This window comes from Oxyura jamaicensis, chromosome 5, assembly GCF_011077185.1.
Source record: "Oxyura jamaicensis isolate SHBP4307 breed ruddy duck chromosome 5, BPBGC_Ojam_1.0, whole genome shotgun sequence".
NCBI classification, from domain to species: Eukaryota; Metazoa; Chordata; class Aves; order Anseriformes; family Anatidae; genus Oxyura; species Oxyura jamaicensis.
Window position 1 is genome coordinate 33,496,901 of NC_048897.1, and position 17,177 is coordinate 33,514,077.

General features: G+C 37.4%; 1 protein-coding gene and 1 long non-coding RNA gene across 38 annotated transcripts in view; one reads left to right on the forward strand and one right to left on the reverse strand.

Moving 5' to 3' along the window:
• The window catches only part of NRXN3 (neurexin 3), a 979,693-nt gene that overhangs the window by 946,217 nt on the left and 16,299 nt on the right, over window positions 1-17,177 (forward strand). The window lies entirely within an intron of this gene.
• Window positions 10,588-10,936, reverse strand: LOC118168218. Its single transcript, XR_004751431.1, has 2 exons — window positions 10,751-10,936; window positions 10,588-10,713 (listed from the first exon to the last, which is right to left on the reverse strand). It is a non-coding gene; the product is annotated as an uncharacterized LOC118168218 (long non-coding RNA).

Consider the following 17,177-nt stretch of genomic DNA (forward strand, 5'->3'; position numbering starts at 1 on the left):
TTTTATTTTTTTTTTTTAAACTGAGTTCAGAGAAAAAACTATATAGAAGGAAAAACAGAATCCCCTTTACCCCTGCATTCTCCCAGGAAAAATTCCTCCAACAACAGCCAAAAACCCTACAAACTGCAGATGGCATAAAAAGAATTTTATTGCAATGCAGAATATCTGTTGTATCTTTTATTTCTGGGTCAGTGCAAGATCGTTTTTGTGGCATGCTGTAGTTTAGCTGATTTAACTAACCATGGCCTTCATTAATCTGTGCATGGCCTGTGATGACGCCATCTCGTGTTTCATCAGAGCTACGCATTCAGGCTAACCAAGCAAGTCCGTAGTGTATGATTTGGGGGGATATCATTTTATTTTTCATTTTTAGTTGTATTATAATTTCTTCTTTTTGGAATAGTTATGCCAATACCATTGGCTGCTTCTTGCAGCCTCAGTGTTATATATCTACTTTGTGTTATGGGGTTTATGCTCTTTTTTAAAAAAATTTATTTCTCAGTAGCAATCTTATGTCTTGTCTGTGTCCATCTGTCTTGTCGGTGTGTCTTGGAGTCCATTGGTCTGGTGTTGTTATGTGATTCTGTTCTCTGTTTGTGAGCTCCCCGCTGCTCTGTCATCCCTCTCCCCCTTCCCCTTCCCCTTCTTCCCTCCCGACTTTCCTGAGGTGAGGGTCCACAAAGGTGCAGCAAGCTTTGAATGATGCATGAGCGGCATCATTGATGAGTGGCATCCCGAGGTTTCAGGCTGGATATAGCAAGGTGTCCATACAGCTTCTTAAGGAAGATAAGTTTGCAGCTGGAAGGTTTTCAAACACTGTTACCATTTAACTCTTAAAAACAGTTTGCTGGCATTAAAGTGACTTCTTCTATGTGACTGGTTCTTAGGGAATTTGCACGTGCATGCTGACATTTTAGAGGTAGAATTCCTGTTATCTGTGCTTTGGGTGCCAGGAAATACTACGGATGGTGCAGGCTGTCTGTTAAATAGAAAGTACATAGGTCTTTTCATAGAAGGTAGTACTGGGAAGGGAATATCTGTGCACATAGAACTGAAATTGTATCTGTGTGAATGTATTTCTAACATCTACAGTTGATAATAGATTTGTACTTAGGACATAAAAATGTAGAATGTACTTAAGATTCTAAAAATGGTGCATCTTTAGGTGCTCAGTATTCCTTCTGTCACTGTGTAGTATCTGCCTCTTTACCAAAACTGGTAAAAATTGTCTTGCTGTTGTTAGCCTGTGTAAGCTGAACACAATTCTGGAAAGGCAACTGGAGTGTCTTCTGCCATGGGCAACAAAAATGTGCAGCAGTGTGAAAGGCAGAAACAGAAAAGATGAGTTTTCAGGTGTCTGCTTAGACTTGAAACCTTTTTTAGAAAAAAAAGAATCCTTTGTTTTGTACGGTGGTATATTCCCCAGAATACTCAATACTGTTCCTACAGAACAAATGAACCACATTAGGGTGTTAGGGTACTTCAGCTAGCATCAGTGGGGGTATGAGCTCATGCTCATGGGGGGAGAGGCAGCCAGTATCCTTGTAGATGATGTGCAGGACATCACAAAAAGCATACCTTTAGCCTAGCTATTTTGTTTGTTTGTTTTTTTCCTAATTAGTTTGTTCTGCAGAGGGGACAAGATGACAAAATCTGTGAACTTTCTTCACAAGAGAATGATATAAGACTTACCTGTTTAATCTAAAAGTTACCAGAAGAGGGAAGTGAAGGGATATATTTAGATCTCCAACATGGAATTATTTCATTTAACTATTTCATTTGACTTCCCAATATATATGTTATATAGTTGCACAGGGATAAAAAGAAAATGGTGTTTCTGTTACCAGTAAAACCTATCATCTTTGGCATAGTTCAGTTTTCTTTATTTTTATATGATCCAAGAGACATTGCTGATATTAATTATATCAAAAATGAATCAATATTTAAAGCTTGCTAGATTTAAGTTTTATATCTCAGTGCTTTCCACAACTGTTGATTCCTACCAAATCTAAATCTTTTTCTTGGAAATTGTTTAAATAAAGCAGCTGCTTATGAAATTGCAGTATAATCAACAGGTTCGTGGTTCTGTGTAATACTGCCCTCTGTCAGATAGACCAGAACAGTCCAGCTGGGTATTGTGAGCCCTGTATTGCTAACAGTGGAATAATTTTTTTATTTTTTATTTTTTTTAAACTCAAGCAGCAGGTGTTATCGGAGCAGAACAATCTGAGTTTTAATCCCTCTGCATCATGAGGCTCAGGGTAACCTTCACATCCCAGTATTGTGATGAGTTAACCAAGTGTCCGGTCATCAGGATGCAAACCTCGAGGCTGTGGATGAGCTGCCTTGTCCTGCTGAATGGTTGCTTTTATTCTCCTGATGCAGCCACTGCATCGGCTGCCACTGGCCATCTGCTGCAGAGAGACAGAGGTTCCTTCCAATGCAGGAGGGGTGCTGTTGCAGGTCCTACCGTGTTCACTTTTATTCTACTAAGCCTATATAGGGGTTTCTGGCACCTGAAATAGTTCATACTTTTGTTTTTTGTATCAGGGATGGCTGCTGGCTCAGCTCTTGTGCCATTTGTCACTTCGCAAGGCAGAGCTGGGGGGTGAATTGTTAAAACTCATGATAAAAAGCCTCAATGCCAGTGTGCCTCTCCCAGCTCTGCTGTTGGCTCCTTCTCTGTTTTTGCTCATTTGCCTACCTGCAAGGCAGGGTAAATGAAATATTTCTTAGACAAATGAGGTGGAGATGAAGGGAAAGAGGGAGATGTAATTAATATTTTAATGGGCTTTGATATGCAGGTGCAAGTTGCTATACAATATAGTAAAATGCTGTTAACTATTAAAAATGTACAAGCAAACAATGTCACTGTTAAGGTTTTATTACTATCTTTGCTTGCTGTGGAAGTAACATTACCGTGTATTTTTATAAAATAGATACAAACCTACAAAAGCAACAAGAATTCCCTGAAATTAAACGCAATGGGAAGCAGGTGAGGGATACAAAAAAAAAAAAAAAAAAAAAAAATTTCCAGTCAGGGAATATCTGCATGGAACCATTTTTATTAAATATCACGTTTTCCTCTAACATTAACACATGCAACTGGAATGAACTGTGTTCAGGCTACATAAATTAATACCATGCGTGGACTACAATATACAGATCTTTTCTATCAGCACTTCCATCACTGTTCAAGTATCCTGAAGTTTTCTTCAAAAACTTCAGTTTTTCCAGGCTGACTTAGCTGGTGTAAGGTTCCCTGGCTTTCTATTTAGGATCAGGAAGAGATCAGGATCAGCCCCACAGTCTGGCTACCTTGCCCTTGCTGCCTTCCAGACTTTTTTAGAAGCGTGTTCTCTAAACTCGAAGCCATGTGCACTGTCACCTTCTGGCAATCCTTCCAGTGCTGTGCCTATGTTATCAAGCTGACACATGTCTAAAATACTAAGATATGATATTTTCAACCTGCTGGGACTTGCTTTTTGTCCCTTTTAGCTTTGATTCTCAGCTTCATAAAATATACAGGAAAGAAAGAAAAAATAGGCAATGACACGTTCAGTGAAAGAGAAGAGGTAGCACATGACTCAGGGAAAGATTTTGCCTCAAAGGCAAATGTATGTGCCTTTAAATGCCATACCCTTAAATGCCTATAGCAACCGATTCATTAGCTTTAGACAAGAAGGAACTATCTGATTTCTGGAAGATAAATAATATCCATGAGTCTTTTAGGAGATAAGAGAAACGTTCTGTTAAAGGGAAAACATGCTGAGCATTTACTAATACTATGGATAGAGATACAGTTTTGCTCATAAAGGCTTTTATTTATGTTTCCTCTGGTCATCATGCCTAGACCTGAAGGTGCCTTGTGTATTAGAAAGTACTGATGTTCACATGAGTGACAACAGGTGGAATGATACCTCGGCAGAGCAGGACAACCTGTCCTCCTTCCATTTTCAACCAAAGTAGTTCATAAGATACCAAATCAGGTCAAAGATATTACTACTTTGCCTGCATTCCGCCTTTTTCAGTTCAAATTTATTGATCACAAGAGCTAGAAATCAGTGTTTTATCCCAACTGTAAGCACTTGGGAATCCCAGTTCTTGAGTGATGTAAAGTGTTAATACTTGCATTGAGTGTCACATGAGGAACAGGAGACAAAGATCATGGCAGTCTTGAAACCAGGGATAGGAAAAAAAAAAAAAAAAAAAAAAAAAAAAGACTAACTTGATTTGGTATCTCAGATTTCCACTAACTGGACAAAATATTTTATTCTGCAATTCAATTCAATTGCACTAATAAATATATTAGTAAAAGCTTATGAACACTCCACACAGAAAGATTCATTTTTGGACTTTGCTGGGTCTCAGAAAAACTGAAGCTGTTTGGTCCCCGGGACTGGTGTTATAAGGATCATTGGCTCCTCTTTTGGCATTCAGGGGGAACTACAACTATTTTACAGCCAAACATACAAAATCTCAAAATTAGCTTCTTTCAGAGCATTTCTGTCTCTTCACTGCTTTCAGTCCATCTCAGTATGAGAGAATGAGAGTAAGAGTGTCAGAGACCTTTAAAAGGGCAAAAGGTTCTGGCTTTGAAGAAGAGCAGAAATGCAAGACAATTTTACACTTAATATTTTTGGTTATATGCATGTTTCCTAATGGATGTCACTAATTCTTTTTTCCCCTGATACTGAAACAAGTATAACTGGTTTTAGACACTAGTTTTAGTGACTGATGTTTTCTCTACTAAAATCTCAGGGGCTTCATAAACTTTGTATATGACACACCAAAAAAAAAGCAAAAATAGCTCTGTAAATAGTCCAGGTATTTTCCAGGGTATCAAAATATAATTTCATTTTTTTCTTCTTGCTCTCCATGTTCTCCTTGCTCTTTCTTGTTGTCTATGAAGCAACAAGTCTGCTATTGAGTGCCTGCAGATTTTTATTTTATTTATTTTATTTTTTATATTTCTGTATTTCTCCCAGAATCTGTAGTTCTCCTGTCTGCTAATTATTTTAGTGTCAAAGCGTGGATCATTAATATATAGCAAATCCTGTGTGTGCACTCTCTCTCTGTATATACATATATATTTATAAATCTGTCAATGCTATATTTCTGTTCTGGCTAAAAGGAGCATTTGGGGGAACAGAAATAGAAGAGCAGAATAAGCTTGTTTAGGAGATTTACAAGAAAATGGGGAACAAACAGATTGTATCTTGCCTAATCTCTTTCTCATATTCCCATTAAGTTCTGTTAATTCAAGTCTTCCACTTCTGTATATCTCTGAAAGCAACCAGTGCATCCCAGCAAGAAGGGGGAGGCATTCTGTGAGCACAGGCAAGTGTGGCTCTCAGGTTTGAGAGCTTGGCATTGTCTGTGGTAGAGGACCCCAGACACACACCTGAACTCTCAGCAGAGAGGAGCAGAAGGCTCAGCCCCTGGCCAAGTTTTGAATCACTTATCTCTGCCAGGGAATTAGGGGTGCTCAGAGAACTGTGGGGAGGATTAAGGAGGGTTTGACAGCTGGAGAGAAAGTCAAGTGACTTGGCGGTGTAGCAGGAATACCTGTATATCCAAAGAAAAAAAAAGAACTTTTTTTTTTGGTACAGTGGGTTGGACATACTACCAGATTTGCACTTATTCAGGTGGCTGAAGGTGGCATTTGATAGCTAGCCTTCCCATGAACAAAGCACTGTAACATGCTCCGCACAGCAGAGAGTGAGCGAGCTCTGAGCATGAAATGATGAAGGACTTTTGAGCTTTGTTTCCTGATAAGATAACTGAGAGCTTTGGGTGTTTGCCTGAAGCCCTTTTCGTCATGTGCTTAAACACATCATATAAACCCAAACAGAATACAGAGACTGGAAGAGTTGTTGAAAACATTTTGCCCTAATTCTTTTTTGGTAAAATGTAAGGATTTGGTGTTGGCAAAGTAATGCAGGGACACCAACTAATTTCTTCTGAAACCTCTTTCTCAAATTCGTTTGCAGAAAATATCGTATGACGCCTAAAATGCAATTTTCAACTTTTTATCTTAAAATTCCTTTCATTTCAAAATTTGTTAAAAAAATAAAAAATCAAAGTTCACATTCAAACAAAATATCTCATTGCAAAATGAACTTTTTTGGTCTTCTTATCCTAAAAACAATTCACAAAATATACATATGTATATTGCTGAACAACATTCTTTCTATGGTTTTCAGAATTGTGAGTGAATTAGAAAATAAACAAGTAAAGTAAAATGACTACCCACAAGCAAGTGGAAACAATGCAAGTTTTTTTTTGGTTTGTTTTTAACTCAGTAACTATTTTTATTTCCAGATCTTTAATGCCCTTCTTTCATAGAGCTTTGTCACAATATGCTACATTCACATGAATTAGGACACACTCACTTCACTGCTGAGTTTGCCAAGTAGTATCCTGTATCCTATATGTACGTATTAAGTTTTATAGTCATAAACATTGCGTGGGGATTTCAGTATGCTTGTCTCTTTTTTTTAATGTCCAAAATATGACTAATAACCTTCACCATTCATTAACTTAGGAGTTTTTTCACTAATTCTTTTCAGTTTTTCAACTTCCTTTCTCCCTTGTTTGGCTCTCCAGAACATTAACCTGTACTTTTCCACACAGTGACATCTGTCACTACTTCTACCTCAATTTTTTTAGATGGATAAAACCATTAATTAAATTTATCAAAGGGATTGGGCTAGTATATTAAAGCATCGTCAGTTGTTTCCTTCATAGCTTGTCATTATATTTTGAACAGCACTGGTAAAAGTCCATCCCTGAAGCTGTGTGATCTTTCCAACATATGCTGTTTTCCGTATCTATTGCTTTTCCCTTGGAAACGAAAGGCAAACAAAAATAATTTTGGAGGGAGAGGAAAATACCTCTCTTTCACTAACACAGTATTTTTAGAAACAGCTGGTAAAACAAACTGCAAATGTTATGCCTGGAGCATCTCTACTCTAATAGCAGAATCATTTAAAGATGAAAGCAGCCATTTGTGTGTCTAGCTCCCTCTGCTAGTAATGCTCCCTCCACACTCCACCGGTGGGGGAACCTGCTCAGGCAGCTTGCCTTCTTTCTTTCTCTGCCAAGGTTCTTAAATACTGCTCTGTAGGTTTGGGCAGTGCTTTCTGTGACAAACACAAAGAAGTGATAACATCAGAAAAATGCGTCTCAGTCATCTGCACCTCAAATTAGTGGATTCATTGTTCTTCCAGGGACGTTTTTTCTTTGCCTCCCAGATGACCTTTCCTTCCCAGTGGCAAGTTATGACTTTTCTGTTGGCCCATCTTGCAGGTGGCAAGTGTCCAGACACAAGCTGCCAGTTCAGATAGCTTAAGAAAGTCCTAGAGCTACCGGACTAGGGGTTCCTAGTGTGAAAACTGACTTCACACAGAAATGTTTATAGTGTCCTGAGGAACTTGAGCTGTTTTATTTCTTTTTCCATAGCAAATTTGCTTAGTTTCCACTAAAGGTCAGTAATTAAGAAGCTGAGCACCAAATGAGGCAACAGTCATAAGTACTCCTAAAAGACATTTTGTGAAGGCCCAGGTCTATGATGGAATATCAGTGGGTATTGATACCTATTGCTTTTGCCTTAAAATCTCTATAAAAACAATTTTGTTTTCTGTAATTTGGGGGTTTTAATTTCTGATGCCAGCTACATGTTCAACATGTTTATTTAAAAAGAATTTTAACAGTTGGATCCTGGGAATGGTTGCATGTATGAATGTCCAATTTTATAGCTGTATTACCATATTTTATCCAGCATCTGAGAGGAGCTTTGAGGATATTAGTACAGCTGAGCACTTACTTCAGAGATCTAAATTTTAGATTTATACACTGACAAGAGATAGTTAATCCTTTTGTGGACTGTGCCCTTAAGGACCTTGTGAATGGCAAGACTTGGTATAAGACCTTGGAGTCTTAATTCTTCTTTCACATTCAAACCCCACTTAATCTGTCCTTCACTTTTAAACAAAGGTTGCATTTTGATCCTAAAGATTTCTTAAACCTTTTGTCAGATACACACTCCAGGTGGTCATTTTTCTGGGGATCCAGTCATGTTAGGGCAATGACAGTTTTTACTGTGGTATGTCATATTACATTAATTTTCTTATACAAATGATATTTCAGCAAATGAAAAACAAGACAAATGAGCTATCTAGCGTGAAGTTAAAGATTTCAGACATGAGCTTAGAGCAATGATCATTGTTCCTTGTTGAACAGCAGTTCTTTATCAGTTTTCTCTTTTGTTTTGTGTTGTGCTGTTCTTTTCTGGTAATGAAATGCATAGAGCTCTACACATCATTTCAGGGGTAACAGTGACAAAGCTGTGTAGAGAGGCACTGTTATCTCTCTGCTCCATTACAGTGAAGCCTCTGCTTATACAGCCTGAGTTCTGAAAATAGTTGGAAAGCTTAATAAGCATAGGGAGCTGGTGTGGAGGAAAGAGATACTCTGCAACAGAGGATTAAGGGATGACAAATGCAGTTTCCTTTTTATATAAAAATGTATATTTTTATGAAATCCAGAACATTTGAGCTCTGCGTTTCTGACTGGAGCAGTGGGAAAGGTACTGGAAATAGAAATTGAGGGAAATACATATGTTTGCATATATGTGTGTATATAATATATGTGTGTGATCATGTATATATAGATATGTGTGTAAGCATAGATATAAAAAAGCATTATTCAGTCACAGAATATGGTGACAGATTTCAAACAGTTCTAGAGTATATCTCAGCTATGAAAATGGAGTGCTGGTAATACCCTCTATTGGTCCCTAGGAGATGGACTGGGTGTCATATTTCAGGTCTATGTGTCTCCTGTAAGAAATTATGCCCTTGCTCTACCCTAATGCCAAAGTAAGTTGGCAATAATGCATAGAAGCATATCAGTGTAACACTGTGGCAGATGAGTCTCTTAAGTTCAGATGTAGGGTAGTTTACCAGACCTAAATGTCAGATCAGAAGCAGTGAGTTATGAAATTCATTGCATGCATGAAAAAAAATCCGTATGCAGAAGGAATTCCTGAGAGACTAAGTTAGGTAATTGGCATAAAATGGTAACAGCAGAACTTTTTCACTGCATTCCTCACTTGTTTATAAATCTCTTCCAAACCTTTTGTCCAGAGCATTTATGAATGTGATGTTGATTTTGTTGTGGAAAAGGAAGTAGTCAGCACTTGGATCTCCATAGCAGTTTGGAATCTGGATGCAAATTAAATATTTTCATGGTCAAAATTTTCAAAAAAAATCCAGTATGTATGCATGCACATGCATAATCACTAATTTCATTAACCACATGGCTGGAAAAGCTGGCAGCCTGATTCTGTGAAATGTTTAGTGGCTTCAGTTTTTACTGGGGTTAATGAAAGTAGGAAGCGTCAGGAGAAAGAAAAATATTCATGTTTCTTACTGTATTTCATTACAATGCTCTACTTTATTCTACGTGGTTTGAATACATGAGACATGCCTGTTGGTTTTCTGAGACCAGGCAGGTTCTGAGTTGTATTTAATTTTTTGAGCCCAGTTGGTGCATCTGTTCTCTGCACATTGATATTCTAGATGAGATAAGAGATGAAGCCTGCTTATGCTTAGAAAGTATGTACTGTCTTTGAAGTAAGCCATTGCAACTTCCAATTTTTTTCATCATCTGATAATACTTCAGATGATCTCAGTCTTCTCTGACAGAACACTGAGTCCTGTATGGCTGGTGCAGTGTTTGACCAGAAATGGACTGTAGGTACTTCAGTAGCATTGTTTATCTCAAACTGAGAATGTTTTGCAGGTACTGGAAAGAAGCAGATGAATAATGTTGTCCCCGCTTTATAAATATTGAAATCAGAGAAGTTAGAAGAATGTTTCCTTAGGTGTCTTACTAACAAGCTTTAGTTGAGATACATGGAGAAAGTTGGACAGATGCATGGAGAAAAGGATTTGTAGAACATGTAGAGGGAGGAGGAAAAAGTATTACTGGTGTTAAAAAGAATTGCACTAGCAAAGGGGAAGGAATGTTTCTGAATAAAATGATTTTTCCTTACAAAAATCCATATTTGTTAAAATAAAAGGAACAATTTCACATATGGCTTTATGTCAAAGCTGTAGATGAGCAATCAAGTCTTTCCTCGTTCCCACCTATATGCGTGTTTGCTTCTAAAATCTGGTCCACTGGCTTTAATGGTTTTGTATCCTGCTAGCCCATGCAGAGCCCATGCAGCACTGGGACAGAGGCTGGGTTCTAGTCTGTTTCTCACTTCTTCAGTGGAGCCATTTACCTACATCCTAATTACAAGTTCAGTCAGTAATATTTCTGTGTCACCACTGAAGACAGTAGGGTAGCTCCAAGGCTGTTGAGGGCATACTTTGACCTGCAGTCTTTATTTATGAGTGGTGATGATAGGAGACCTGAACTTGACTCAGATCCCAGACTAAGTTGGCAGAGAGTTGGTATGAAGAATATTTTTTAAGCTGGAAATAGATCAAATATTTTTTAAGTTGGAAATGCATCCACTGAGACATAATAAGCATGGAACCCCACGTCAGGGTTTTCAAAGTGGAATGTGTTTTACTAAGGGAAAAGTAAAGCTGGACAAAGAGCGGAAATGAAGTACTTTTCCAGTTAACCCTGTGCACTGTCTCTCTTCCTATGAAGATAGAGCACATGCAGCTTTCTCTCTCTTTTTTTTTTTTTTTTCTTTTTTCTTTTTTTTTTGGAAGCTTACTACTTCCACACTGGCTTCTTGCCTTTCTTTGTAGTTATATATTTGAATTGATGCTTGGTTCTCTTTTTCTATATTTTTATCCTATTGTTACCACTTCTAAATTACCTAACAGTAAAAGAAGATAATATGAAATTGGGGTGGAGCTGCAATGTGGCAATGGCACTTTTGAGTTAGTGGAAAAATTCATTAGCCAATAAACAGCCTAAGACACATGCCTGAAAACATGGGGCACCCACATGTGCAAGAGTGAGACACCTGAAATAATTCAGTGTTGAGATGGAGAGTATCTTATGCATGTGCCTGTGTAACATGTAGTTGAAATTGAGCAGCTGATAATTTGACTTCTGACATGCCTCCATTTTGATGAATAACTCAGTGCCATGGAAGGCTATGAAAAGAAGCCAGTTTACATTAAACACTTAAATTCACCATTGAAGACTGGCACACATTGTTTAGGCACTGGGAATGACAGGCAAATCTACCAGTTTTTCTCCAGCATGTTGTTGGTCCATGTGCCTGCTCATGCTTAGTGTTCTTTTGCAAAAGGCAAGGAAGGAGCCATACATGTCCAAGTGTTTATAATGAGTCATTTGAATTGTGGAACTCTTCTTCTAACTTCAAAACAGTGCTGTTCACTACTACTCTAATATGTCAGTAAACCTCAGGGCACTAAGGTTAGAATTTTAACAGCTTTTTAATTCATTCATAAAGTTCACATTTGCAGGTTTTGCCAATAGCAGAATTACCCAAATAAATTGTTTGTTCTTTTAACACAATATTTCCAATTCCATCACTGTTTTGATTGTGTTTAAGAACATCATGTGTAATAAAAATATGAAAAGGAATAATAAATTCACTGGGGAAAAAAAATCTGTATGAGAAAATTCTGTGGCTTGCACAGATAAAGGAAATTAGTCTATGAGAAAGTAATAGACTTCCCTATTAAAATCTAACAGTATAATGTCTTACTTCATAGCAGAGGAAGGCCTAATGTGATAAGTTTTTTTTTTTTTTTTTTTTTTTTTTTAGCTTCTTTTAATTAACATTTCATCCTATTAGGCTTGGTTTGCAGTTAACTTTCATTTCACAGGTATTCATGATTGTTATGCTCCTGTGAATTACCAAACCATGAAGCTGAGACATGATGGTTAATAGCTATGCAAAGTATTCTTTTAGCTGATTTTCTAACAATGACCTTAAAATTTAAATGTAAATATTTCAGGTAATACAGTAAGCAGTCACATGGAAAACATATTTAAGTGTATGACTATATATCTCTTTAAATAGTGATTCAACAGCAATCTGACCTGCACCACTGGCCGATGAATATTAACTGCTCTATTAAAAAAATGTTTTGCAAATTAGTGCTTTGCCAATGTCTCAAAGAAAACAATTAAACATTTGTGATAATGTGATATACTTTATCTTATCATGGCGTGAAGATAAGGGAGAGTGAATATCAAGGCCACCTAGCTTTCCGGTGCGGAGCAGAATTAATCAGTAGCAGAAGTCAGTCATCCTGAATTTTGTTCATAAAGCCCTTAGGGTCTGAATGGGCCTGAAGAATTTTGGTGTCCAGCTCCTCAATTTTTTTCATGGATATACTATCTTTACCGTCCTAAAGTACTCTGAAGTATGATCATTATCATTAATATTAAATAAGGTTAACTTTTGCAATTACATGTTTCTCTTTTAATCCAATTCGTTGTGCAAGCAAAGTAAACACCCTTCCCAGCCACTTTCTTGCTATAATGCAACCTCTGATAAACAGCTTAAAGCTTTGGCTCCTGAATCGCTGTAGAGTTTATTCCAGTCATTCACTGTGCTGAAAAAGAGGATTCAAACTTGCCTGCAGCAGCCTTTCACCACTGTAATCCTGAACTTTCAGAAAGAAATCTACAAAAACGACCCTCTCTCTTTATGCTCCTGCACTTCCCAGCAGTATTAAACTTGCCCATAAAAACAAACAAACAAACAAAAAGTCCTGCCAAAAATCCATCCCAAAATGCCTGGATCACAGTAATATCCCTCTTGTCTTTTCCAAATGATAGACAGAACTAGCTCACATGTTGAAAGCTACTTTACAAAGGGCTCCCCTGCAGTGTTTCAGAGCTAGATAGTTCATACATTAGTTGGATCTATTGTATTTCTGATGCAGTGACAAGTGCTGCCTGGTGGAACTGACTTCAAAGCACAGATTGATAATCATTGCCATTCTGTCTCCAAACACTTCTGCTTGAGGTCTCAAGGGGATTGTGGTGCATTCAAACATTAGCACAATCAAAAGGGAAGAGAATCACACATTCTCTGAACTGATGTGAGAGAACAACACCTAACATACTGCTCAAAAGGTTGGTGTTCCCTTCTCTTGCTTTTCAGAGGAAGAATTGTGGTTGTATTTATTTCAGCTTACTCGATATCATTGTTTCTACCCAGGATTTTCTACCACTTCCCAGTGGTATTTTAGTAGAACCCCTTAGCAGTCAGTTTGGTAGTGATCTTCTCATCAGTAACAGTCTCATAGCATATAACAGTAACATATCATTTTTCCTCCACAGGCATCCAGGTATTACACAAAGACGTAGTGTACCCAGCATCACCTCATTTTATTGATAGGGAATTTGGTCTAGCCTTTTCAGCATGGCTGTGGGGCTGAATCCTCATATTAATTATGAGGGATATTTTGACTTGTACTTGACTGAAGAGGAGTTTGAAGGACTTATCCTCAATTCTGGAGTCCCAATGACTTCTAGTAGGAAAATAACAGATCAAAATTTTCTATTAGCCCCTGTCTAATTTATTTTAACTGTGGCAACAGGCACTTAAGTATTTTTCTCAGCATTACTCAGAGCTTTGTCCAGCCTAGTTAATTCCCTGGTAGTATTTTGCACTTTCAAGATTTAACTTCTATTATGGAAACTACCATTTTGTTGGCTTGTTTTCTTTCAGTTTTGATATGTGAATGGCATTACTCCAAGTCAATCCACAGAAGAAAGAACGTACTTGGACATCCAGTAGCCAAAGTAGAGTAACTTTATAAGCAGGGCAATAACACTGGATAATCCATCATTGGGAAGATGTACTTTGAGACTGTGATTTATCACAGTTTTTCTACATGATTTTGAATGAGTCATAAAAGATAGGAATGGGTATAAAAGGGATCAAACTTAATAGAAGACAATCTGCAGATACATAATGTGCCTTTTTCAGTAGCATTCATTAGTGAAAGAAGTTTAAGTTTGAAGGCACATGTAAATGAATCTTGTTCAAAACCTGCTGGGGAGAGCTTCTCCTCAGCAATCACAATGTAAATTCTCTTCACTCCAGATTTAACCAGGGACTGATGTTCACAGCGCTGAGTGGACACCTAGTTTAATGTTTCTTTTCAGTTACTGCAATATTTGACTTGATACCATTTCCAGGGAAATCATGTATTGTTTTTAGATGGAATTCATCACCATTTCTGATTACCCAATTTATCCTCATTCATTAACGTACCTGTTTTCTTCTACAGCTTATAAAATATTTCCTTAGTCTGGTGTGTACATTGTTAAAGGTAGTTGTTAAAGGTCTGTAGTAATAGCTTCTCATGTATCCTCAAGAATAAGCTGCAGCTGCCTCACTAAAGACACTTCAAAAGTGAAATCTCTAGATCTTGAATGTCTTTCGGAGAGAGTAGTAGTGTCTGGGATGATCCTGGATTATTCGGCTATCCAAGAAGTGGACAACATTTTTGTCTGGTTTTGTTTAGCATTGTTTTGTTTAAAGCTCCAAGATAAAAGCACAACAACTATCTCTGCATGCAAGCTGCAAATGCAGGTTCTTCCCAGCGCTGATTTATGTCTGTAAGAGGAACAAGAAATAAAAATAAGAAACAAGAATAAGAGGGAATCTTCAGGACAGAACTAGGATCACTACACCACAATCAGAAGAGTTTTTAAATTGTTTGTAAGAGAAACTTTTTAACAGTGAATCCTCTGTGGTTTGGATCCTCCTCTCAGAAAGCAAGGGAGGAAGCTCCTTCCGTTGAGTCAGTTACAGCTGGACGTGGTAAAAAAAACTTGAGCGTGTAACCCAGTTACGCTAGCTGAGGGATGAACAAAAACGGGGAGTGTAGCCTAGCGTCCAAGTGAGTAAAAATAATGCAATGGAAATGGCTCCTGCTCATCTCTGAAGTTTACCAGAAATGACTTCATGTTAAAGAACCAAATATGAAAATATATTTATGAGTAATTATGTATAAATGGAGGAGGGGGTCATAGGAATAAATGCTAGGCATTGGTAAACTTGCATGTACAACTCCCACAGAGAATAATGTGGAGTCAACAGTAAGGTTAGCTACAAAACAACATTCATGGTTACAATTTAGTGGCACCTAGGAGAATATTTTTATGACAACCAAGTAGATGCTATTTTATTAAATATCTCAGTATGGCACACACCCCATACATAGACAGGCATTTCAGGTCTCTTTTAGGATTTGGGCATTCAAATTACTTCCTAAATTCTTTAATCTTTCCATGTAATTATCTACTGTAACTTTTCTATGACACAAGTTTCATATTCAAACGTACCTACCAAGCCCTTAGCCAGCATACTTGAGTGTTGCCTTTATTTGTTTCCTGGATACGTTCCAAAAATTAATATTAAGTGGTGTGACAGTATAAGATTTCTTGGGCTATACATACCAAAAAGGAATATGGTAGTCATACAGTATTCATTAGCATTCTGACAAACTGATATTTTTATTTAAGTGTTTTGTGGCTGTATATGCTGAAGAAAGGAAGAAACAGTGAAATACCTGTGCTGCTTTCTGTTTGTAGATAAGCAAAAACATATGGACATTTTAGTATGCCATAAATACACAGTAAACATTTGCTGTATGGGTTTAGACCAAAACCAGTAAACTATTCCTGCTCCCACTCAGATTATTGGACAGAGTTCTGTTACTGAGTTTGTCAGTACAAGGATCTGGTAGTGGTTGCAAAGTCCCTCAGGATTTAGAAAGATTTCTTCCCATGTGACTAACTCTTAGGATTAAATAAGTTTAGCTTTACATAAAAAGAAAAAAAAAAAAAGAAAAAAAAACATAGCTGGGCTGATTACAAATGTCAGTCTTAAGTCTTTCAAAAAAGCATAGCTTCTTCTGAGAGGAGAAGGAGACGGTTGAGTAGAGATGCACAGAAAGAATGTTTTCAGGTCAGTGATACTGGATGGGCTGCTTAGCTCAGGAAGCATCAAAATACTCTTTGGTTCAGAATGTGAAAAGATAATAAGCTTATGGCAAACACCTGAAAAAGTCTTTTCCCTTAAAGCTGTGGCAGTTTAGCCCTATTATTTCCTTAGCTTCTGATACCTGTAAATGTGTTTTCATATTTGATAGTTTTCTAGCTACTTGTTGCTATAAAGAAACCTCATTAATTCTTAAATGCAAAACCAAACAAGATGGTATTTGGCACTGTGTGAGTGGTGCCCAGGTATTATTAATACAGATTACTTTTCTTATTTCTGTAGCTCCCTATGTGTCTACAGGCTTAGAATGAGAGAGGATTTTGCCAGTACAAACAGCTGGTAAAAGGAAAGTGATACAACTTCCCCTTCTTAGGCAATGTTCCTTTCTCTGAGTTTTTTTACTGGACCAGCTAAGCTGGCACTCCTCTGTTACAATTTACCTTGGTGTAAGTAGCAGATAAAAATCCCACAAATAGATTTTTATTCTGATTTGGGACTGGGGATGATGAGTTGCCTTAAAAATTAATATTTTACTCCTATTAATCTATAAATTGTTTGTTATTTGTGGTCCATTAGCATTTATTTGGCTCTGAAAAATATTACTCTAAGGTTAAAAGGATTCAAGAAGTAACAGGTTGCTTTGGGAGTTACTACTAGCAGGAAGCACCACCTAGAAACACCATTTCCCAGATGCCTGCCAGAATGCCCCAGAGTTCATCTTCTCACTGGGACCCTGTCTTGGAGAACAATCTTCCCTGTCTTCTGCTTACTTTCTCCCATTTTCCCTTTAAATGAGATAACATAGATAACATTTTTTTTTTTTTTTTTTGACAATGCCTGAGTTGTGGACAATCAGAAAAGCCATGTTTCATCTAGAGTTCTGAGGGTTTCTTGCTGGATCTTCAGTCAACATGTAAGCATTGTTAAAAATTGGGTACACCTTTAGTAACTGTTGTGGTCTTTACTGTGACCTTCATCACAGAAAATGCCTAAACAGGATGGTTGTCAGAAGGTAAAGAAGCACTGTATGTGGGAAGCACTGCTCTATACATTCCTTGTTCTTATATTCTTCACTAATCACTTTTCAGGCTGTTAGAGATAGGATATTAGGCTAATTAGGTCCTTAATTTGATCCACTTTAAAAGATCTAGCATTTCTAGTGCTTATATTAGGGAGTGGTAAATTCACTGATTTTTAAACAGCT